Here is a 26,223-nt window from a genome sequence, read left to right as displayed (position 1 = left end):
GCATCAGTTGGTGGTGGAGTCAAATTAAGATCCCAATTTGCCATTCCCAATAAGCTTTATATTTCGAGTAACTAGGTCATTCCCAACAGGCTCCCAAGTTTATACAAGTTCAATCTACTGTACTAAAAACAAAATATCAGCTCTGACAATCACCGATAAAAAATGTGGAATGGCAAAACTAATGTTTGTTTATACTTATTTTAATTTGTTCTGTTGGACAGCACTTGCTCTCGCCTATGGGATAGTTACTTAAATATAGTGGTCATTCTTGTTTTTTGTACTAATCATATAGCCGGATTTACTACAATAATTAAGATGTCTGGGAACATCCAACACCTTACATGTTGGTCATAGTCCAGTCTCTTTTGCAAATGATTGAGTTAAGGTGTCCCATTTTTGACAAGCCGTGTTTTAACCAGCAACGGGTTTCTCTTGACTTGTGGTCCCTCAATGTCATGTTTATATTCAGCAACAGGTTCCCCTGCAAGGCTCTGAAAATGTGACTCTTGTGTCCCAGCATGCAGCATTAGTAGTCCGCAATGGCTGCCTCTTGGACTTTGTGTGCCAGAAGGCACTATTTGTAACTAAGAAATAGTTTTTCTTACTTTCCTTGTTCTTCATTGTACCTTGGGCCTTCAGTTCCTGGACCCATGCGGATAGAGTGGTTTTATTAGGACTGCCACATTGCAGTCTTTCTGTTCCTTCTTTTGTTCCTAGCATCTTTTGTTCTTCTAAGCAGGGATTTGGACAGGCAACCAGAAGCTCTTCCTCTCTGCAGTTGGCTGCACTGGTACCAGTGTCCAGCACTGCTCTCCCACCACAGATAAATCAGCTTGGCAGACAAGAGACAAATCGCAAACCAACTCTTTCACTCTTGCTCTCCTTTCTCTAGCCGGCAACATCCTTTGGTTCCTGTCCCACATAGCGAGGTTTTTCCCTTGCACTCTTCGGTAGAGACTGTCTCCGTCCGATATCCAGCAGGGACTTTAGTCTTTGACCAGGTCAGCAGATCTTCCCAAGGGATTTGGACAACCAGACAGTTTATTTCAGGTCTCAACCCTCACTCGCCAATCCCATTTCCTTTCCACTGGGATGTTAAAGAGACCAGGATACCCTAGTACACTGCAAAAGTAGCTCAAACTGGAAGAGAACACATATCCCAGCACTCCATAGAACCTCATGTTAGTACTGATAAAATGCTTTCAGAATCCTCCAGAGAAAATCAGTACCTACAATCCCAAAAGACAGCAGCTTTGGTGTTGATGCCTAAAAAAGGTCTGTACAGGACAGGTCACTGCGAAAGATATAACAGAAGAGTGAACAGGAGACAAACAAAAAAAGCAAGAAAACCAACAGCGGCATAGCAAAGCCAATAAACACTCAAATAAAACTGAAGTATTACGAGTAATGTTGAAAATGAAAAAAAGCAAAAATTCCTTGTCTTAACAGTACAGTGAGAAAACAACTCACTTCCTATTGGCTCTCAGCACAGGATTTTGGGAGGCCCAGAAGATCTAAATATTATCTAGAGACAGCCCAAGTTGGCCTTATAATAGCACACTGCAGAAATCGAGAAGGCAAGCATAGAGTTGGAGGGCAAGTGGAGGAAAACAGGCCCCCTTAAGAAAGATGAGAATTCCAAAAGAGAGTGGTGGATTGTGGACACTCTGAAAACCTGTCCGGAATGCCAGATTGTGGGGCAAAAGAAAAGTAGTTATCAGCCAAACCAGCTGTTCCCTCATGTCGGAAGAAGTCCCTGCACTACGTAGATGTCGGATAACCACAATAATTAGAGCAGCTGCAAACGCTTACATTGGGGAACACCAGATTTACAACAAGTGAGCCAAATAAGGAAAGCAAAGATGGGTCGCTGGTTAGGTCACTCCTTGTCTGAACTTATTTATAAGCCATCTTGAAATTGAACAAAATCAAGTTACGGAAGAAAGACAATGTATCCCAGAAAGGGGGATAGTTTAAAGGAAAGGGCAGACCCTTATAAAAAGAGCATTCCACAAACACCAAGGGAGTAGACGTTTGGGTTAAAGAGGGAGATGTACTGGCAGCCAGAACCTGAGAAGTGCTGGAAACTCTTAGGAAGTGTTGAGAACCAAGACGGCACTTGCGGCGGCGAACTGTGGTAAATCTCCAAAATGAAAACGGAAAACAAAACAATACATTTCTAAAAGAGTTATTATATTGATAGTCAGTCAGGATGTCAGTATAGTCTCCTTCAGTTAGCCGATTGTTTCTACTGTACCATGATGCAGATGAACAACAAAAAAAAAAAACAAACACCACATCTAATAAAAAAAATATTCAGAATGCCAAAAGACATACTTTTCTTAAAAAAAAGGAACCATTTCAGGAACTAGATCTTGGTTTGACTAAACCTCTCAAACACACATCAAAACATTCCAAAATTTCTGAACAGATGCTAAATTCAGTTATAATAAAGCTAACATTCTGTCAGAAATTCAGGTCAAATACCTGATCACAAATCATGTTTAGTACGTACTTGGACTCAAAATCTTCTATTTTATGCAAATGTACACTTCTATTGGAAAAAGAAACAACCTCATGGCACGTATAAACTCATCTGGCTCATCTTGAGACGTATGTCAAGCCAAAGTAAAAAATACATTTTTCCGGCTGTACCAGACCCAATTAGAGCCATCATTATTATTAGTAGAGTATTCATTGCGCGCAAACCTAGCTTCGGGAAGCTACAAATCCTTTTCCAAATCATAGGGAGGAAGGACACAGTGAGGAAATCAGAGATACAAGGGAGCCAGCAACGGGGGGGAGGGCAGTCAATTAGGCAGCACGGGATCTACAAGCAGATGGGGATGAAACATGGAGAGAGCAGATCCCCAGTCTTAGGTTAGGAGGGGTACAGAAGCTGTGTGTACCTGGGTGTTGTGGAGGAGCCAGCCACCCCTTGAAGAGGAGTGCCTTGAGCTCCTTCCTGAAATGTAGAAGTGAGAGGGGGGGGGGGAAGAGTGATGTTGAAGAGAAGGAGGTTTCAAAATCGTGGGGGGTACACAGAAAGCTGGTCTTGTGGTTCTTTCCTTCTTGCGCTGGTTGAGTTCATGTCTGCACAGGTCTTTACTCCTGGTACTCCTGGTGGAGCGCAGACCTCTGGAGAAGCTCAGTCTCAGTAAAGTAGCTTGGGGGTCTTCAGATGGACTACCTTGTACATGATGTAGTCGAATTTGAAGAGGCAGGTCGGTTGATGTGGTTGAATTTGTGGAGTCCTTTGAGGAGTGGTGGCAGCATATACAACACATCACAGGGGTACCAGGTAAGCCGTCGGAAGGCCTTCCAAAAGGGCAAAGCCACCATCCAGGTAAGAGAAGACTAAGGCTTTGACAGCAGATCTGTGAAATTTTGTTTCCTGGGATGAAGGACTTGATTTTCCACAGTAGAAAGTTGGTGCCAAGCCGACTGTGTTCTTTGATATGTGCTGTTTGAAGGAGAGGAGTCTGCCATTTTCGAATCAAAGACTTGGCACAGGTGGTCAACTGGTGTGTGAAGCTCTCAAGGTTGACAGAGAGCCAGTTCTAGGTGTCAGGGGGTTCAGTGCTGCTGGTCAGCAGTAGGAATTTTGTCTTGGATGAATTGAACTTCAGGTAGATCCAAGACTGGACCAATGTGAAGCAGGCTTTGAGCCTGTGGATGTCTTGGATGGAAGATTTCTTGAAGTAGAGCTGTGTCATTTGCGTATTGGTGGATAGTGTGTGAAGCCCGGAGGGTTCTAAACAGTTACATGAAAAGATTGACGATCACGTGGGATAGGATGGATCCTTGTGCAAACCCACAGGCGATGGGTTGAGTTGGTGATCCACAGAAAACCATTTGTACAAACTGGTGGCAGTTAGCAAGGTAGGATTTGAACCAGTTAAGCACGATCATGCCGATCCACACGCAATGAAGTGTCTGGTGGTCTACTGTGTCGAATGCTGCCGAGAGGTCAAGGAGAACCAGGAGGCAAGCGTGGCCATTATTGAGGCTTTGAGGGGCATCATCAATCACCATGATGCTGGCAGTGTGTGCTACATCTGGGTCTGAAGAAGGATGTTGGCTTCGATGTATTGGAGGCTGATGCCTACTCAAGGGTTTTAACTAGGATGGGTGATGGGGCGTTAGTTGCTGAGGTCATCAAGGTCCAGTGTTGGATTGTGAAGAAGCGGGAGGATTTGTCCAGTTGCGAGCCAAGGGGACGATACCTTCAGCTAGGGAGCCGTTGATGATTGCCAGGTAATGGAGGAGTGTTTCAGTCAATAGGGTTTAAGTCAGAAGTGTTTCAGTCAGACCGTTTCCTCCTTTCGCACCTCCCTCAAATCTCTCCTTCTCCATTCCCCGCCATGACACTCTCTACTCTCACTCCCCTCTCCTAGCCCTTCCCCTCCCCCTTATCCTCTTCCACCCCCTTCCTCCAACCTCCCCCTTCCTTCCCTCCCCATTTTTCCTAGTCCTCCCCCTCATCTTCCCCCTCTGAATAATTGCTCTACATTCTGTTTTGGTGACTGCTTCATGTTTGTAATTTGCTTCCGTTACAATTGTTATGTTAATTGTACCCTGTTGTTGTAACTGTACAGCGCTTTGGTATAAAGCGCTTTATAAGAATAAATACAATACAATACAATACAATACAAGGGTCTGGAGTATGAAGTCAGGGAGGATGTCGCATGTGTAAGATATTGGGCCTCATTCCGAGTATGGCGGTAAGGGATAGCGGCCACCGGTAACGAGACCGGTGGCGGTATTCCCTTACCGCCATACTCCGAGTTCCCTCTGCGCCCTCGCCCTTAACGCCTGCTTTGAGCAGGTGTTAAAGTCGAGGGCGCAAAGGGGCCTCCAAGCCAATAATGGTGACCGTAATGAACGGTCACCGTTATTTGCATGTTCCCCATTCCCATTGAGCCCTATGGGGGCTCATTTGGGAATGGGGAAGAGCCTTGGTGAATGGGGAATTACCGCCCCGCCAACCTTGGAATGGGGCGGTGATTCCGCCATCCACCAAGGCGCTGCCGGTCCGGGTACGGCGTCAACCAAGGCGTTAATAGCGCCATTGGTTAGCGCCGTACTCGGAATGAGGCCCATTGTCTTGAAGGATGCACGGGTGGCAGTGAGGTCTTCACTATAGAGTGTCTTGGAAGTTGTCCAGGTAGTTGTGGTTTTGCAAGATGAGATGTGTACTGTGCCATCAGTTGTGGCATTGGTGTCTATTTGTTGGCAGATCATGCTGATCTTGTTGATAAAGAGTTGACAGGGTTGATTTTTCGATGGAGAGTAGTACTGGTGGGTCGGGAAAAGAGTGGATGTAATGCTTGATGGCGTTGAAGATAGCTCTGCTTTCATGGTTGGCCATGGCTACAGTGTTTTGTTAGCAGGTGGCCTTGGCAGTGGTGATCAGTCATGTAACACAGAGTGCCTTGAGAAGGACGAGATTGGATGCACTGCAGGATGTTACTTGAGTGCACCAGAGTACAGAAAGTTTAGGCTTGAGGGTGCACTGTTTTACTGGAGTATGGTTGGTTGTGAGGGTGGTGTGTGTTTCTTGCAAAAGGCCTTTGCAGTCTTGGTTCATCTGAGGTAGACTGGCACATGTGATGTGGAGGTTGGCGAGGCCTTTAGGGCAGTGATGAGGTCAAGGATATTACCTTTCCTGTTAGTTGGGTCTTTCATGTGCAGAGTGTCGAGTAGTAGAGATCATTAGCACCTCCCTTAAAACTGGACATTTTGCCGAGACATTCAAGCGTGCCTTTGTGATCCTACTTTTAGAAAAGAAAGGGGTGAACACTTCTCCCCTTCCACCTACCTGAACTTGCACGATCTGAATGACACAAGGCCTAGTAAGATCATCGTTTTGTCCTCCCTCTGTTCCCCCCCTCCTTGTCTTGTCTAGAGCTTTTTCACACGTAGCTAAAGAATTGTCTACCCCCTCCTGTCGCCCTCCTGCGGCTTCTCACACACAAACCCTCTTTTTTTAAAGAGAAGATTTGTGGTATACGTGAAAAGATATGTGCGGAAAGACCCAACTCCCCTTCTGTCACAGACCAGTCTCTTTGCTTGTCTGAGCAGCCTCTCAGTACTTTCAAATGTATGAAAGTGACCGAAACCATGGTTCTAGCTGCCCCGTCTAAGCTGAAATCTGCATCCCCGGCTGACCCGATTCCGCTTTATATTCTTCAAGATCCCTCTGATCAACTTGCCCCCCTCTTTACGGAAGCACTTGACTACTCCTGCACTACTGGTTTTATTCCCAATTCTCCTAAACATGCCACGATTTCAGTCGTTAAAAAAATAATTTAAAAAACATCTTGACCCTCTAGTGGCAGGAAATTACCGCCCCATCTTTCTTCTTCCAGGTATGATGAAACTGCTTGAGTCTATTGTCACTCCTCAGCTCTCGGCCTTTTTTGAGACTAATCACATTCTTCATCCTCTTCAGGCTGGCTTCCGTCCAGGTATGGGTACAGAGTCAGTGATGGTTTCCCTTCATGATGACACTGCAATGTTGCAGGACCGCGGAGAGGTTGGTGCTCTTATTCTTCCCGACCTCTCTGCGGCTTCCGATACGGTTGATCAGAGACTTCTCCAGTGTCTCTCTTTTGTAGGCATTTCGGGTATCCCTCATAAGTGGGTTTGTTCCTTCCTCTCTAATCAGACAGAGACTGTATCCTTGCCCCCGCCTTTTACTTTGGCCCCCCACTGTGTTTGACTGCTGAGTCCCTCAGGGCTCTGCTCTCTCCCCATTGCTTTTCAATTTGTATATGGTGGCACTGGCCAAACTCATTGGCAATGGTGTACATTGTTTTACTTATACATAGGATACCCAGATTCTCCATCACCTAGATGTTCCCAGGGAAGATCCTCCCCAAAAGATGGAAGATTGCATATCAGCAGTGGGGATCTGGTTAGCCAATAATTGGCTTATGCTAAACGGAGGTCCTGGTGGTTGGCCTCGTTTCTGCTGGACTGTGCTGGACCTCTGAATATTGGCCGTCATCTCTGGGCCCTGTCCTGAACCCTCTACCTCAGTTAAGAGCCCAAGTATAAATCATGGCCTCTGGTTCTAGAGAAGCACAAATCTCTTCAATTGGTCAAACTTAAAGTTCTGAAAAAGGGCCTTTACTTTCTCCCGAATGATTCCAGGTCAGAAATTGTGACTGCTTCCATCATGGGATCAATCGATTATTGCAATGGAATCTATCTTGGCCAACCTAAGGTTTTACTCCATCGCCTGCAGATTCTCCAAAATGCAGCAACCAGGCTGGCCCTAAATGCCCCTAGAAAGTCGCATTCAGATGTCATCTTCGTCGACTCCACTGTCTTCCTGTCAGTAGCCGAGTGAATTTTAAGATTCTATGTATCGTTCATCGCGCTATTCATCAGGCTGGAGCTGAATTTCTTCAATCCAGACTCTCACTTTACCAACCAAAAAGAACTCTGTGTTCAGCAAATCAGTCCTTGCTGGTCGTCCCCCGCTATCGGCGAACGCGGGCAGGAGGCAGATCTTTTTCCGTACTTGCTCCATCACTCTGGAACTCTCTCCCACCCCAGATGCGAGCAATCCCTGTCTTGGCTTCCTTTCGAAAGCAGCTTAAAAAGGACAGCTATTCTAATGCCTATTGCAACATTATCCTCTCTGCTTAGCACCTTGATGCAGCCAGGTCTTTGCTGCGCTTTATAAATCTGTAAACAATACAATAGAAACACCTGTGTACAGGCGCGTTAAAATAGCCATATAATATCATAACACTCAGACTCAGATTTCTGTCCCATATCAATACTTCATTATATCAGAAAGATTAAGGAGTCCACTTTCACCCTACAACAGGAAAAGTAAGTGATGAATTTGTTGAACCACTCAACGATTTGGCAAAGTGCAGGACCAGTAAACAGGACTGGGGGCTTATCTGCTTAAATGGAATACATCTTCCAAGAATCTAGCTCTGTGTACACACAGTTGGACATGTGCCACATCACATTTTTATGGGGTGGGATTTGCTGGCCTTAGGTGTTTTAGGTGAAACGGCAGGTTAGGAGGGAGGGGATTGTAGGCAAGCTTGGTTTTAGCAGGGAGGCTCCCATTGAATAAATTACTGCATTTTCCAAACAAGGGAACAGTGTGAGGACAAGAAAAGCAAATTTGAAGGCGTGGCACAAACATGTATCAATGTGTGCATCGTACATTAAGTACATTGGTTGTGGCAATTTTCCAGCAGTGATTTTGTAGTTTTATTAATTTGCAAGAACATTAATCCTGCAATCCCTGCTGAGGGTCTCCACCTCCCACCCCAAGCCCTTTGAAGAAGCCACAGACTATTGGGGTGGCATGGTCCATCACTGGGGCTTAAATTATTAGATGATCTTGCAGCAGACTTCACAACGGGTAAGGTGGGGAGTCAGAGCCGGCTAAAGCATGGTTCGAACCGAATGCCTGGCTCTGCTGCCTTTATGAAAGACGAGCCCAACTGGAGCCGGGACAAACATAGCCTCGTCCTCTGTTACATTTGCAGAGTAAATTAAAGTAACAAAGCAACATTGCACCAAGTTATTGTAAATGTCATTGGGTGGCAATCATCTAATTGCACAGAGTACTTTGCTCATCTCTGGCCAAAAATTACATGTTGGTGCAAAACTAAAAGATGCAATGGGAGCATGTTTGATTTAAAACTTCAACCAATTGCAAACTGTGAAATCAGAAAACCTGCTATTCACACTTCACCAATCTATGCAATCCTGGGAAAAGCACCTTTCTTAAATGGGTCATATTTTCTTTGGCTGACACAATTGGTATCACTTAAAAGCGATTCTGTTAAATGTGCAGTACATAAAAAAGCTGCACTTATAAATAGTGCAGTAAAGTACAGTATTTTCTCCAAAGATGATACACAGATAATTTATAATGTCCATTCCACAGGCTTCAGTATCCCTAACTTGCAAATTGATTTGTCACTTATTACCCATGTTTCACTCCTAACGGACAGAAAAAAGGGATGAGGTACAACACTGTTTGGTGGGAAAAAGTGTTTGCCTGGGGTATTTTCCTTTGCTGTTCAAGGAGCCTTTCATGTTTTCTTTTCTTTTACTCCCTCTCTCCGGGACATGGGGGTCGCAACGTACTACCTAGGTTGTGAATGAAGCAGTGGGAGATGGCACTGGCGCTGCGCAAAGGGGACAATTGCCTAAACAGGAGGCTTTCTACCTGCCACACACTTTAGTTTGTATATTCAATCTGCCACGTTCAAGAAACATATGTGAGGCCTGTTGTCCCCACTGGTGAATGTTGAAAGGTGGAGGATAGCTCACCTAGAGTTAAATACTGCTAGAAGCTGTGCCCAACACAATAACCATGCACTACAGTTAGCTGACTTTCATAGTTTTGTTGTTGCGAGACTAAACCTTGAAAATATAGAGGCAAAATATAAAGGATTGTTTAGGCCAAAATGATGCTGGAAACAAAGTGATAATAAGTGTGTCTGCAAATTATATAGTGGTCAGGTTAATGTGTTATTTGTATACTTTTTAATTAATCTTTATGAAACACAGCATTATTTTAGCTCCCTAAAACAGTACATTAACCGTGTATATCAGGGTGCACAAATTCAATTTGCAAGTCAGCCATAAAAAGTCACTTCCCACCTCAATTCTATAACAAACAGCACACCATTTCTTAATCGCCAGTAGTAAAATCTCACTAGCTAGTGGCGAGTGCAATTTCTGCACCCTGTTTACATTAGAGATTAAAATATATGCAAGTGTCTAAAGTGCAGGCTGGGATCAAATCCCATTTTACAGAAAGTGTGTGATCCTTAACAAATGACTTAATTTCACTGTGCCATAATTTCCAAAATTCTGATGGCAGGTAGTTTTCCTGTTATGGGTCAGGGTGGCAGGACATCGGTAAGGGTTTGTGTTGTAGGGGGCAGGGAGGCTCAAATAATTCATTTGGAGAACTGAGCCAGAGCCAAGCCATAAGGCCGGGCCTAGCTCTGAGCCAAATGTGAGCCGTGCCACGAAAAGATTGATAATTTTTTTCTTTTTGGAGTGGAGGAGAAATGATGATAGGTATGGGTTTTGTGTTTAAGGGCTGGGAGCCATACTGCAAATTATCCATCTTTTCGTGGCACGGCTCACATTTGGCTCAGAGCTAGGCCCGGCCTTATGGCTTGGCTCTGGCTCAGTTCTCCAAATGAATTATTTGAGCCTCCACCTCCAATGTTGAACCACATCTTACACCAAACATACAAACAATGGGGTGGTGCCTGACACCCAAATGTTCAAACCGCCACTGTGTGTAGCCACCAATATTATGCGCATGACCAAAAGGCAGCTTTAGGTGCTGGGTGGGTGGCTCCTGAGAGAGCAACAGCATTGTAAACATTTCAAGGTCAGTTGTCTCTTCCACAAATTAGCGCGAGCAACCATAGCAGGACACCTCTAAGTAATGTAGGGGAAAATAGTTTTTTCTCCATAGAAAATGTTTTTAAAGAAAATGTACTGAAAGTCATACAATTTACAACTGGTTCTCTAAGCGAACACTAGAAAAACAATCTAGTAGCTGCCAAGTCAGTACGCATACATTAGACAACATGTTCATGATGCAAGAGTTCATCATATGACCACATTGCCACTGTAAATAATGTTTCTGTAGATCATTTTTCTGCAGCTGTGCACACACTATATCCGAGCATTGCCAGTCCAAATAATTTCATGAAGCCAAGTCCAGAATAAATGCCAGGATGCCCATTGTAAAGCACTTTAATTTTCTGGCCACCATCTATGCCATTATGGTCACTGTAAATAACTTATGAAGATGCAACCTAAGCTTGTATGGCCAATGTACAGCACTTTGTGAAGCTGCGGCCAAAGTCTGTACCAGTATGGTCACTGTGAAATACGTTGATGTGAAGCCACAATCCAATCCAACATGTTCAATATAGCAAATTGGATGATGTTGCCCGGAAACCCTAATCCATCACTCTCGGCATCGAGAACTTCCAAGATGCAGCCCTCTGCAACCAAACACACAGAAGCATTGCAAACACCTACAAATCACTAACGCAATAAATGAAACCTCTGCCCTGTCCACATCAGACATGTCCCCCTTCCATATACATTTCAGGACGTACATCAAGACCCTCCCCCTCAAGGAATGGCTGCGCCAGATTGCATAGGACCACACCCACTTCACCTAACTTGAGACTGGGTGATCTGCTCCCCACCGGCTCCCTCCCCTGATAACTTGTAGATCCCTTGCTGCCAAACTGCACGCTCTACTCATTTTTTAGATCCTTATTCCCTTGTGATTTGCTTTTCTCAGCGTATACTTCTCCATGTGGCTCGTAAGGAACGTTGTTGAGTCCCGAAACTAGATCCACACTCAATAAATACCCTAATGAAAACCATTAGACACTGAAAACATGTATTTTGGGTCACTCAGCATGAGCTTGGATGATCTTGTTTGCATCCGTTCTGCATATTGTACATCCAATTCCCTGATTCCGTTTGTAGATAAATTGCTGTTTATAAATCAAATATTCTCCCACGCAGTATCTAAACAATTCAATACATCACTGATGGGCAAGGGTATGGGGATAAATGGTACAATAGAGCCGGGCTGCTTTGTATAACATTAAAGAGTATTTTGGAAACATAAAAATGGACATACACATTAATACAGATTTTTGTGATAATGGTGTGAGCATGCAACTATTTTGAGCACACAATGCACAGTGGACCTGATTTTCATTTGTCACAATACTCGCCATAAACGTTATATGTATGTAAAATAGGAGTCATACAGCAATTTGGACATGCTTTTCTTTTGGGTGTGAGGCTTGAGCTGAGCAGAAAACAACTTCTCCTTTTACTTGCATTTGTTGTAAATGGAAAGGTTTATTTGGGGAATGCAGCTGTGGTCTTTTAGGTCCTCCCACCCCCAGATCGCTAAGGCTGTGCGTGCCCCTGCTATAACAGTGGATAGATGGACTTTGGAGGGATGAAGCAATATAGAATTTTACCCACAATAATGGGATAGAGCAAAATCACACTGGAGAGGTGAAAAAGGTGTGATCCAGAACTCACATAGAACAAGCAATACTTGCTCACAGTGAAAAAAATGGAACCCGCTACAACCATTTGACTGATGAGAACTCTGCAGCACGAGGCAGATCCTACATACACCTTTCCGTGTATCCAACTATTGCTAATTTGTTGCTACCAAAAGGTACTGGAATATATATTGCAGAGGCAAAAAGGCAAACAACAGGATAGGGTCAGGTAGCAAATGAACGTCACATGTAGACAGGACCTGCCAGGTTTCGCCTAGCCCTCGGGCACCAAACTCCCAGTAAACAAGCTTCACATGCAAAACAGAAGGGTGAAAATGCAGGTTCAACTAGACGCCGAAAACCCCAGTGCATTCTGCCAACAGAAAATAAACTGGTGAAACACGTTGAGCCGTTATGGAAAAATCCTATGGATCTAGTAATCAGTTGGGAAAGAAGGATCCGTGAAAACATGTCATTTTAATCAGCCTTTCAAGATGCACTCTTAAAAAAATATAAAATAAAAAATACAAAGGGGTTTTAAAATTGTTGGGATGCAGAAACATGTCTGAAAAATACCAACTCACTTGCATTTTGCAGCCCACATGAAGGTGACTCCGCATAGAAGGTTATTCACCACAAGCCTACACACTACAAGAGAAGGCCATGAAAACACAGCATAGTAATGATGGGGGAAATGTAATTATTGGTCATAAATCGGAGGATGCTAGAGTGAAGAAAAAGAATGTTTGCCTCAGACATTTTTGCTTTTATACTTTGTTTTGGCTTCGTTAAGTGGCAAAGGGGCACAAAATACCACCAATATGTAAGCCAAAGCATTACTATATGGAGGCATGGCACGTCAGAGGCAAGTCCAGAAAAGGAGCAGCTATTTTAAGATACTGTAGTATATGAGGTCCAGGGGAGCAGACAAAAGGTAGTGAGGACTCTGACGGAGGCAAATATAGAAGGTACAAACTTTATTGTAAATCACAGGAATTAAGCTGGGAATACTGAGGAGCAACAGGTAAGTACATCAGTCTCGCTTCAGCTCCCATCCTGCAGTGCCCCAACCAACATCTCTGGAACACTCCAGAAACAGCGAGTACCAGGCTGCTACCACATTACATTAGATGCACTGCTTGATGTACATAAGCCAATACTGCAACTACATAACATAACTAATAGCATGGCTTTGGTAGGTTATGCCAGTACTTACCAGTATTGGCCAGTAAACAGTTGTTTTCTGGAAAGAATCTCTGTTCAACCTACTGCCCCCGGTTCACCTAAAAAGTAACAGGGGCACAGGAAAGTGGTTATGAAGAAGTGCTATATATGCATATTACTCCCGCTGGAACCCCACAACTACATTTGAGGGTCCCAGTCTCCACAATACTCCAGGAATAGCCACAGGTTTGCCGGTAGATTCTAATGTCTGCTTGGGCATAAGTATTGGCGGTGTACTCTCAGTAAGGTACCTACACACTGAAGGCCACCATTCGGGAAGGCGTCTTCAGAACCAACCACTGATCGACACTATACAACTGGCTATGTGGGAATGATGGGCCCTCCAGGTTATACTTTTCGGCACACTGGTGCCTACATTGTGGGGCTGCAGAATCAAAGACTTGCTCTCCACGCCTTAGAGCTGTGAGGTGGTTATTATTGGGGCATCAAGCGCTACATACGCAGTAAGTATCATAACCATATGTGGTTACATACTTGACACACCCAACACACTGTACAGGAACCATGAGCTGTGCAGCAGTGGCACTCTCAGACATGTTAAGGATATTGCTGCACGGAGCAAACTTACTCCGGCGCGGCAAAGAAAAGTCGCTGTTAGCCTCAGGTGCAGAACAGAGCTACAGTGACTCGCCTGCTCTGAGAGGGCTACGTGAGCCCGCATAGTGGGTTTGTCAGCAGCGCGAATAGTCCTTGCCCCATACTAGGTGCACAGAGGCAGTAAGCTCAATGCTCTCACCAGCCTACATATAATAAAAGGTGGTTCTGGCAGTGTGTCCCAGCTGCAGGGGCCGTCACATTTAATCTCCTTACAAGAAGCATTCATTCCCAGATAATTATTTGGAGCCAAGTCTGCCCATGTTGCAGCATCCCCTCTGGCTCTCCCTCACCCCATGGCAGAGGATGTGCCATTCAGCCTGCCTTGCTCAGGCGCCCGGGCACTTTTGAAGTAGTGTGGTGACACACAAGATGAAACTGAGTGACAGGAGTGAGGGGACCAGGTAATCATGGACGAGGATACAGATCCGACTCAGTTTTAAGAGTGTTGGGGGATTCCCTGGTCAATGCGGTGGCACAAGGGGTGCTTCTGCTTCAAGAGAGACTGGAAGCGCTAGAGTGCTTGATTGGGGATGGCCCAGATATGGATGACAGCACGTCCTCTAACCAACCTCATAAAGAGGAAGTTCAAAAGGGGAGAGAGCAGACCCCGTAAGAGGAAGGCCTCTTCGACTCCCCCGGGTCCAGTGAGGGGGGGGGGGGAATCAATGACTGGCTGCCACCACCAAGGGTGACATCTTACATGGATTCAAAACATTACGCAAGCCAATTGAGAAGAAAGTGAGATTGTGTATGCAATCAGAATGCCCCAGGCCAGACCTGCTGGGGAAGGTGGCAGAAGGCCCGGAACTTGATCCCAAAATTACTACACTTGTATCCAAGACCTCCAGAGACCTCAGGAAGGGCATGGACCGTTGCTGGAGCGGATATCGGGAAAATATTTGGATTTAGCATGGCTGATAGTAAAAATCATGAACTTGGCAGAAAGGGCCAGAGACAACAGGGAGCCAGTGGACCCTGAGCCACTAGCGAAATGGGCGCAGAAGGTGTGTGTCTTCTTGGGAACGCAAACTGCACCCTCTCATCCGAGTGAAGAAGAGGCCTGCTATTAAAAATTGACTCAGAACTAGGGGACCTAACCTCATATGGAGGCAGGCAAGGCCGCACAAGATCTCTTGTTCAGCCAGGCATTCTCTAAAGAGATGGGGAGATTTGTGGACACCTACACCGCCCTAGAAAAAGCACAGACCACCATCAATAATGATGCTGCAGATTTTTACAGGGACCAGCCACAGTAGAGTTTATGCGTCCGGTCGCTGAAGAGGTATCAAAACCCCGGACTGCACTACTGGGAGTCACATCAACAGGACACCATCTTCCCAGCGCGTCATCGCGGTGGCCGAGGGCGCTGAGGTAGAGTCTACTACCGACACCAAGGAACCTAAGTAGGTGAGGAGTGGGCTACACTATCCCCTGGTGGGAGGCAGACCATTTTTGTGTTCTAGAGATCGGCAAAGGCTTTCCAGCGATACCTGGCTGCTTCAGGTAGCGGCGGAGCTCAGGCTGGAGTTTACCACAGAACCTTGGCAGAAGGTCAAGCCCAATCTGTTAGTGCAGGGACAAGAGGAGTGCATACTCCTAGAGAGCTGCAACAGTAAGCCAGACAAGGCGCAATAGAGCGCAACCACAGTTTTAACAGCAGCATGTTTTTGGTGCACAGAAAGGAGAAAGAGGCCCATCATCAACCACAAGGAGCTCAACGGGTGACTGGTTTACAGGCACTTCAAAATGGAAGGATTTAATCTCCTCAGACATTCTCCGGACAGGAGATTGGCTGGTGAGATTAGACCTGAAGGACGCTTACCCGACCGTCCCAATAGCCAAGGAGCACCGCAGATACCAGAGTTTCCTGTGGGGCTGTCAAGTGTGACAGCTCAGGTGTCTCCCATTCGGTCTCGCCTCAGCGCCCTGGGCGTTCACAAAAATGATGAGACCGGTGGCAACAGCCATGAGGGAGAGAGGTATTCTGATGATTATTTACCTGGACGATCTCCTCATATTGGCCAATGACATGCAGGCGCTATTTAGCGCAGATGCATTTGGCGTCTCAGCTCCTTGCGTCTCTGGGATTTCTGCATGGCGTTACTTGGTTTCATTGTGGACTCCACGAAAGAGACGTGGAACTTCCAACTCTCAAAATGAGAGCGATAAATAAGGAACTGCAGAGGTTAAAGATCCGGCATCTTCAGGCGGGCGCGAGATACCATCAGCTGATACCTCTAGATCAGGAAGGTCGGAGTTAGAATGGTGGCTCCAGAACCTGGAAGCCTGGAATGGACGGGCGCTCTTCAGCGATGTCCTGGTTCTAAAGTGACAGAGCAGAGCCGGCTCGGGCGCAAGGTACAGCCAACTAGAAGCAGACAGCAAATGGTCGCAAGATGAGCTATCCCTCCACATCAACTGTCTAGAATTGCTCTCAGGCTCGTTTGCACTGTCCCTTGCGAATACTTTAACTGCGGAGTGTTGTGTTCTTCTCCGTATGGACAACATCTCTGTGGTGTGCTAAAGCAATCGCCTGGGAGGTACCATGTCGAGAATGCTGGTGGAATTGATGAAAGTATTTCGGCATTACTGCCTCGACCGGAAGATCTCAGTGACAGCAAAAGACCTTCCGGTAGTGCAGAACGTAGTTCCAGATTGGAATTCCTGCTACTGGCAGGATTCCAGTGACTGGATGCTGCACAGGGACATTTTTGCTCATATAGCAGCATGGTGGGGCCCTCTGGACACCAATCTGTTCGCGTCCAGATTGAAGAGAGAGTTTGTCAAGTTCTTCAGCTGGAGGTTGGACCTGGAAGCGTGAGGAGCAGACGCTTTTCTGCAGTCATGGTTGGGCACAGTCCATTACGCTTCCCCCCTCAACACTCTCCATAATGCTGGCCAGGGCATTGACAAAGATTCGCTGAGAGAAGGCAGAGGTAATTATAGTGACCCCGAACTGGAAGTCACAAGCGTGGTTTCCAGTTCTGATGGAATATACCTCGAATTTCCTGCAAGTGATTCATCACAGGGAGGCTCTCCTAATGGATCCATAGGGAAGCTTTTATCCTCCGACGAGGTCTGGAAAACTACCTCTGCTGGCCTGCAGGGTGTCAGGGGCAGATGGGGTCTACCAGGCATTTTCGGGACCGGCTGCTGACTTTATCAAGCAGTCTTGTGCCCCATCTACCCTCATGAGCTACAAGGCGGCTTGGAGGATATGGTGCGGGCAGCATAGTATTCAATCCGTTTCATCCCCATAGTTCAGGTGCTGAATTTCCTGGCATCCCTTGCAAGGGGGCGGGGGGCATGGCATTTCAGACCGTATGAGTTTACAGGTCTGCCATTTCGGCGGATCAGAGTCAGTGGAAGGGGCTCCGGTAGGGGAGCACCCGTGGGTAGTACGAGTGACGCATGGTGTGAAGATTTGCATGCCTCCCTTGCCTAGATACACGCAGCTGTGGGACGTCAATTCTGTCTTGCGGCTCTTTATAGATTGCAAACGGAACAGAGATCCATCAGACCAGCAGTTATTTGGAAAACTGGCTATGCTACCATGTACATAGTTTCCTGTACAAAAGTGGCGGATATTAACGCACTTGAAGTGGACAGAAGCCGTTCTCTCCTGACGTATTGTGTGTCACTATCGCGAAAAGAAAATGCCACTCAGGAATCATTTCTTATCCCCATTTCCAGAAGCAGCCAAAATGATGCCTTGCTAACTGTATCAGAGAATATGAGGCTAGGATGATCTAAGTGAGGCTGTAGGGGGTACCTAAATCGCTCGTTATGCAGAGGAGACCGTATAAGGCAGTAGTTGCAGTAGTTGCAGCAATCGCATGGGAATCATGACCCTGGCAGGCACAGAGGTCGCCATTTTTGGAGCGCCCTTAGTGAGGGGCGCAATGACTTCCAAGGAATTGCCATCCAGCGCTAGCCTTCAGGAAATTTTTAGAGCAGCTGATGGTCCAGGGATGCCACCTTTAAGACTTTTTATTCTAAGCAGATAGCGAGCATTGCAGCACCTGTTGTTCATGGCTTTGAACAAGCACAATGCTTGCCTCCGGTCTTGACAAAGAATGAAGATTACCCATGCTACAGCACAGGGAGTCCGAATTCTATTAATGACACAGAGGCGAGCATTATCCTGCCCCTTCGCTCAAGCACTCGAAGGATTATAATGTGACAATGACTGTCCGCTGTTCTGTTGTACTTTGCGTCTTGGTACCCTCCCTAATGCGTGTTTTGTTTGGCAGGAGATGACCAGAAGGCAGACTGAGCGCCAAGAGACAGAGGTGTGAAGGAGTTGATGTTTGGTTTGACTGCACATGCCGAGGCCCTTGTTCGGGTTGGTTAAAGTGCACATTCGGGCTGTAGGATTGTGGTTCCGTTTGGTTTGTTGGATGTCAGTTGGAAGGCATGCAAAGAAAGAGGAAAGGACCAGGGCAGGAAGTGACTGCTGTGGCCCTGCTGTGGCTCTGGGAAAAGTGGACTGATGGCCTACCAGGGACCAAGGTGTTGCTGGGATGTGTAGTTTATTTTTATATTAGGTTATTTTTGACGTTTTCAAACAAAAGAAAACAAAAAAACAAGGAAAGAAAATATGAAGATTTAAAATCTGCTGTAGAATAAATGAAGGTGAAGCATAATACTTGCCCCTGTGTCTTTAATAGAATCAAGGCTACCTGCACTATAGCAGGGGTAATCTTCATTTTTATTTTCCTGCCATGTAATGTACAGTTCAGAGTACACAGCTGCAAATCAGTTGCTTCAGGATAGCTAGTTCTATTTCAGCTCCCTCTGCTTGCTCCACCTTTTTAGTACATAGGTCCCAAAATGAGTACCACGGGCCAAATTCGGGGCTCATGCCAACAATCACCAATTTGACATCAGGGGTAAATATTTAAAATGGCAAGTGACTATTTAGGCATACAAAAATAATTTTAAAAACCACACACACCCCCACACTTGTTCAAATGTGCGCACAACACACACACACATTTGTTTTTACTCCAATGGTTAGTGGCGATTTTACATTATCTAGCACAGAATACGCTCTACAAAATTGTTAAAGATAGTGCAACAGTACTAAACCTCTCTACCAAAAAAATTGTTATTTTCCTGCAATGTAATGTTCCGTCTTATATAATTCCGACTACGATCTACCTAATTCCCAGACAACCCGGAGTGCTCGGAGGTCATTTTGCAGTGTTTTGCTATTTAAGTGTCACATTGCATAATAATACCACTAGATATAGTAATTATAGTAAACATGTGTTGTGGCCATGTTATGCATAGTTTGTTTCCTCCTAGCCCTAGAATACCTCTCCTTTGTGTTCCTTTACTTCTTTCTCCCTCAATTTAATGATGCCCCAGACAGTTTATTGCCCTCTCCTTTAAGTCAATGTATGGAGTTCTCCCTTCCTGCATGCATGTTTAGCCAGTCCCCTACTGGGGTTGTCGCTCTTCCCTGCTCATCATCTCCTTTGTTTACCTAATTCTCCCGATCATCTTACCTCAGCCCTTCACCCTGCCATTATAGCAGACACAACTTCACCCTAGCACCTCATCCCACCACTCAACCCTGCACCCCACTACTAAACATTAATCAAGCACCTCACCAGATCACCCAGTCCTAGACCTGCATAGCACCCTACAATGCAAGCTTACACAGCACCCGACACACCATACCTTAGCCTACAGGCCAACATACCTAAACCTAGCTCACCCGACCCACATCATAGCTCTCCGCACAACCCGTGCACAAACTGACCGGAGAAGCCCATCCTTATCAATCATAGTTCACACAAGCACTCACCATGCTAGCCCAAGCGTCCCTCAAGTCTACTGCATGACAGCACATCCCGATGCTAACGCACAAACCCAGGCCACAGTACTATGGCAAACGCTGGGAAACAATTTAATTCTATGACAAGACCGGAGGCGAGCATTATGCTTCAACTTCTTTAATGCTGCTAACCACAGCTTTTCAAATCTTTCTTTTTTTTTTTAAACAGTTCAAAACATGTGCAAATAACAAAGAAAAAAACCATCACAAAACGAAAATCCATGGGCATCCTACAGTTCCCATGAGGCTTTGCTACCTGGTAGTCCCCAGCCTCCACTTTACTGGCCACTCCGGGTCCCCTTCTTCCTACAAAAGGTCTGTCCTAAAGGGTCCCTTACGCTTCTTTTTTGCTGTTACCAAAGATAAGTACATGGGCTGAGTTATCCTAGGATAGCATAGTTATATGTACTGTCAAACGTGTATATTGATGTTGAATGTACTTCATATTTGCTGTAATATATATTGGCTATGATAGCGTAAGGAGCGTGCGCTTTCAGGATTATAAACAGCTTATATATATTGTACTTTGGAAATTAGCGCGTTTCCTTCGTTTCCTTGTTGCTGAACGCCGCTTTGCACTATGCGCACGTTTGGGTGCATTAGAGGCTGGCAGACAGGGCCCGCGAGGGATCTCATTCGCGTTAGGACTCCGGTCTAGTCAGCACCTACCTTATGGTGTCGGCGCGGCCCCGAGGGCACAGAGTGACGGGCATCGGGAGAACACACGCAGGAGCGCTCAAGACACATATTAACGGCCATCTTCGGTTCTGCAGAGTGGTGCATTCACAGACGGTTCTCTCCCCATCCAAACAGCTCTCAGTGCTCTTTCCTTAGCGGTTCAGGTAACCGAGTACAGGAAATCCAGAGCACCCAAAGAGAAGACAAAAAAAAAATCATAAATAAAAATTCAGATTCAAGTAAACAAGACTAAGGAGGCATTGAGATCATTTAACAACTCTTCTCCATTACAGTGCAGATACCTACTGCAGTTCGCATGGCCCACAACAGGGGAGAAGCGGTATGGAGCGAGGAGAGTGAGAGAGAGCATGAAATAGAAGAGGAGTACATGGGAGATGACGAGATTGACCTCTACTATAGCTTTAAAAAGGTTTTAGGAGACTCATTAGTGCGAGCTGTGGTTCAAGGAGTTAAGCCTCTACAAGACAGGTTGCTAACCCTGGAAGAAATGTTGGGCAAGAAGGCTGGCATGCTCGACGACCCAGGTGAGGGGACCTCCACACCAAAACCTTTAGAACAAGTAGAGGAGGGGAGAAAAGTGGCCGGAATAGGAAACACTCTTGTATTAGCCCCGGGCACAGATACAGGGAAGATAAAGAAGCCCCAGGAGGCGGCTGACGCATTCGACAGGCTTAAGAATGCCTTCATGAGGAAAAGAAAAAAAATCAGCCCTGCCTGGCCTCGTACCGCCTGCCCCAGGGGCGAAAAATATAGGGGAAGCTACTCCATCCTCAAGCCAGTCAGATCAAGAGGAGCCTGAAGAGGATGTGCAAAGCTTAAGTATAGAGAGAGTAGCCTCACGGAAGAAGAACTCCTGCGAGCCTAAAGCCAGCGCTGTGGAGGCCCCCCCAGAACGAAGACATGTCGGACATGTTTGAGCCGGACGACATTAGGCACCCAAGGTCCAAAGAATGGGTACCTTCGCCGAGTGTGGCCTTATATAGGTCTCAGAAAATGAGGAAGTCCATGGAAAAAGACATCAGGGCAGAGTGCCCGAGGCCCGAACTAGCAGCAAAGGTGGCTGAAACACCTGAACTCGATCCCACGATGCTAACCTTCGTAACAAAGGCAGGTAAAGATGCCAGAAAGGGCATGGACCAGGTGTGGAAGACATGCCAAGACAAACTGCTAGACCTGGCGGGACCCATTGCAAAAGTAATGGACCTAGCAGAAAGGGCGAAGGACACCGGGGAACCGGTAGATCCGATCATTCTGGCAGGATGGGCCCAGAGAGCAGTCTGCATGTTGGGTAACGTCAACTGCACGATATCAGCCGAGCGGCGTCGCTCTATGCTCTGAAAGATAGATACTAAGCTAAGAGACCTAGCTCCATACGAGGCAGGAGAGGGTGCCCAAGGCATCCTTTTTGGAACACCAACACCTTCGTAAAAGAAATGAATACATTTGTAGGGACATTTACATCCCTGGAGAAGGTACAAGCCTCCATCAAGAAGGTATTCCCTGGGCGAATTTTTGCCGTGGCCGGCCGAAATAGGGGCCAATCGGCCGGCCGGTTCAATTCCAACACAAGACCTCAAGGTCCCAGAGCGCAGTATTGGGAAACGCGCCAGCAAGAGACGTTTTTCCCCCCCAACAGAGGCAGAGGCTCTCGAGGGCGTGGATATTATCGACACCAGAGCAACAGCACAGGTGAGCAAAGGTGCAGCGAGTTATCCTCCGGTGGGGGGCAGGGTGACATATTCCTTGCACAGCTAGCGCAGTCTGTCTTCAAATGCATGGGTCCTGAAGACAGTACAGGGTTTCGTGTTAGACTTCATAGAACATCCAGAGCAGAAACTCCCTCCTCCGCGCATGCAAATGGCGCAAGCGGAAGAAGCACTGTTAGACACAGAGATCCAAGCGCTAGCGCAGAAGAACGCAATAGAAAGAGCAAGGTCGCACGGGTCAACCTTTCTGAACAACATGTTCCTAGTACATCGCAAAGACAAGGTTCGTCCCGTAATAAATGTGAAGGAACTGAAAAGCTGGCTAGTGTACAGGCACTTCAAGATGGAAGGGATCCATCTACTAGGAGATCTGCTCAGAAAGGGAGACTGGCTGGTGCGTATAGACCTGACAGATGCATATTTAGCAGTACCAATAGCAGAGCAATGCTGCCCCTTCCCAAGGTTCATCTGGCAGGAAGAGACGTGGCAGTTCAAAACCCTACCATTCGGCCTAACTTCAGCACCATGGGCAAGCTCATGAGGCCGGTAGCAGCAGTGCTTCGGGAACAGGGCATTCGGATGATCATCTATTTAGACGATATCCTCCTCATGGCAGAAGACATGAGTCACTTGGAAAGTACAGTGGGCAATAGACCTGATTTCGAGCCTGGGCTTCCTAGTGCACAGAGACAAATAAGAGCTGGCACCAACCAAGCAAATAGAATTTTTAGGCTCCACAGTTAACACAAGAAAGGCCACCTTAGAGCTGCCAGCACCAAAGATAAGATCGATCAAGAAAGATTTGAGATCAGCACTTGCAAAGAAGGGAAAAGATTCAGCCTTGGAATCCTCCCGTCCCCTGCACACTTTCAATTGTTTGGGGAAACCCCAATACTGTCCTTTAGACACAAAACACAGTGAATTTATATAGATAACAAAAATTAAGCAAACAGAGGTATTAAAAAACAACAATGTTTTATGAAGAATGTAATTCCAAAAGAATTTTGTTTACAAAAGAAGAAACAATATTGCATCAATAATAAACATCAAAGAGTTAAAGAATGATGGAGTCCGATCAGATCGGCGACGCGTTTCGAGGATGTTTTCCTCTTCTTCTGGCCAAAAACGGAGTCTTCAAGTAAAAAGAAAACAATTCACAATCAAATAGTTCAAGTGCTACATTTTTTAAAAACATGGGGAAAAACATCTTCTACACAATGAATATCTAAATCAAGCTGTTACATTCTTTTGTTAAACTTGCGTGATCAAGCTTTAAGTTTACTCCTCTTTTACTGTTAACCACCTGAATATTTGCATTCATAATCAAAACGATATAATCAGGTTCAATTTTTCAAATACTTCATGCCCTATATAGGTATTAAGAGTCCTGGCCAGTCCCCACCTATAGGGGTTGACTGCATTTCGTCCAGAATGTCCCTGCCTAGCAGTGATAAAAAATTCAGGGTCTAGTGGAGAATCAAAATAATGAAAATAGTTACCATCAAGGATGTTTGGTCGTATTCACGATTCAGATAAAAAATAAGGAAGAAGCAACGAAAAAGCCGTCAAACATCAAGGTTCTGTCCTATGGTTCCAGTAGTGGTCATACGTGGATATCCCAGTGAGAGGCAAGATGCACCCCTAAGAAGAAGGGAGTATGAAATATAAACATGTCCAAAGAAGCATACAAGCGTGATAAAGCACTCGCTATTAGAACATAATGTACCTGTGGTACATGCATTCAACGGTAATAGACGAGGGTGACAATCGCCGAGTCCTCGTGTAAAGATGTAATGTGCAGTCTAAATCTTCCGCCTAAAGACTGTCATAGGTGGCAACACCAGTTCGCTCTATCTATATAGTGAGGAAATTAAAGAGGAAACGTGAGCAAGTATATATAATAATTGGGCTGAAATCTGTCTCCACAGTAATAATCAGATCATGTTAATGGAGTTACCCGTTAGCTTGTCAATATGTCTTTAAAACATAGAAGCCGCGAATATCGTGTTGACTCAGTAATTGTTACACGCTGTAGACACGACGCGAGGACTGGAGCCTCCAGGTATCGGAAACTACAAGGAAGACAGTAAAAGCGACTCAAGATCACCTAATTTGTAGTCAGCCCCTTAAGGGTGCTAAAAAAAGTACAGGCACGTGCATACCTGTGGTCCTGTGTACTGCTGTAGACGGGGTCTCTCCAATGGGCAGCGTCTTCCACTGCTGTCATGGAAACGAGGCGCGCCATCTTTGAAAGTTATTAAATAGTGTGCGTTACTAGAGATAGAAAGAGGACTATGCATGTAAAATTCGTGCGCCGTCCATATTGAAGGTGTTAAATCGGTAAACTCGTAAATGAGTAACGTAAAACACGTATCAAAGTCTCAGTTTATGTAAGACATGAATATTAAATATAGAAAATAAGGTAACTTTCGGGACCATGCCGGTGGTGCTTCCAAGGGAAACACGATCTAGAGAGAACCATATATCCTCTAGTTGTTTCAGCTGGTGAATTAACCATCTTCTCAGGGACAAATTATCTCTATAGTTAGCCACAGGTTATGAACTAAAACCCTAATACATGTTCTGAAAGAGACTCATAATTAATAGTGGATACAAAGAATCTGGAAGCAGATATTAATGCATAGTAGAGATGGCAATGGGCATATGGACGAAAGCAGTCATCAATGGCGAAGGGTACTCAGAGTGTCAGTTATGACAACTTAGACAACAAGACCAGATAATGAGATATATATATAAACAAAGAAAAGATTGGAAACCAATCCGGGGCACAACGGCACTCTAGCGATGCTTTTGGTGAGAGACTGGAAGTCACGAAAAACAAATCCACAAGCAGTCAAAAGTGTTCCGTGCAGCCAAATGTCCTTTATTAATTAAAAGTGCATGGGCAAAGGAGGCAGCAGCAGTTCCAGTGCAGAAAAAAAGAGAACGATGCGTTACACCCTACTCAGGCTTCGTCTGGTACGTGACAGAGAGAGAGGACTATAGCTTTATAGGCAATAGTGTGTAAGTCCATTTTCAATGTTTAGCACTAGAGTGAAACAGCAATTGTCTGTTAAAAGCACGGCCATGTTGTAAATGTGTGGTTACTCATTTATGTGCTGTTATTTGTTACAACTTTTTGAAACAATACAGTACTGTGATGTTATAATTTCATTTGCATTTGCCTCAAATATCAATTATCCCAAGTGGGTTAAAAGGTGGACAAATAGCACAGGATCGTCGCTTTCATAATCGTTCCACTACGTTTTTTCTCTGTTACACAAAATTGTTTAAATGAATGATTATTCAACAATTCCTATTTACAATGACCATATTATTTCAGCCTCAGTGGGCTAACATGTTGTCATAGCTTATACTACTGTAAAGTGTCAAGTGCTTACATGAAAAAACATGTTTTTACTTATTAAAAATACAGACAATTCATGTGTATTAAAGTGCCATGTGCCATATAAAAGTCAATGGACTATTGAATAACAAGGTGCTAGGTAATATCATAGGGGTGTATATTGTAAAACTACTCATGATGATCCAAAAGCATAGGAGGCTGTATGTAACCCTTGCGGGTGCCTCTAAGGTATGTTCCATCATACGCATTTCAATCATAAATATACAGAAAGGACATTAAAATCAAAAGTAATGTTATAAGTACTCATAGTGAGACACATGAGTCGGACTGATGTACCACTAAAGGCAGTATGTTACCCTTGCGGGTGCCTGTATATTGTGACTTAGCCAGCCCATATATTTTAGATTGTCTGATAAATGGGGCAAATAATGTAAGTACAAAAAGTATATATGTTGCCTATTCACATTATTCTAATGACATGTCAGATATGTTAAAGTGCTTAATGCTATATGTTTAAAATCACATCTCATGTATTAAATGCAAACAACTTAAAAACAATCCACACTATGTAAATATGTTACTTGATAAAATAGCATCTACAGCTAAAAAGATCCAAAATACTAGGTGCTGGATGTTACATTCATATGTTAGTATTTCGTGTCTCAGGATAATCCTGAGAATATGGGTCACAGTATTTCCAAC

The 26,223-nt window shown here is 45.2% G+C and overlaps 1 protein-coding gene across 5 annotated transcripts in view; it reads right to left on the bottom strand.

Annotated features, from left to right (window-relative positions):
- The window catches only part of PIP5K1C (phosphatidylinositol-4-phosphate 5-kinase type 1 gamma), a 1,345,879-nt gene that overhangs the window by 1,264,046 nt on the left and 55,610 nt on the right, over nucleotides 1-26,223 (bottom strand). The gene's annotated exons all lie outside the window — the stretch shown is intronic.

Source organism: Ambystoma mexicanum, chromosome 1p (assembly GCF_040938575.1).
Source record: "Ambystoma mexicanum isolate Mex_15411 chromosome 1p, UKY_AmexF1_1, whole genome shotgun sequence".
In the NCBI taxonomy this organism is placed as follows: Eukaryota; Metazoa; Chordata; class Amphibia; order Caudata; family Ambystomatidae; genus Ambystoma; species Ambystoma mexicanum.
The sequence above is the reverse complement of the archived record's forward strand: the minus strand, read 5'-3'. Positions and strand labels throughout refer to the sequence as shown.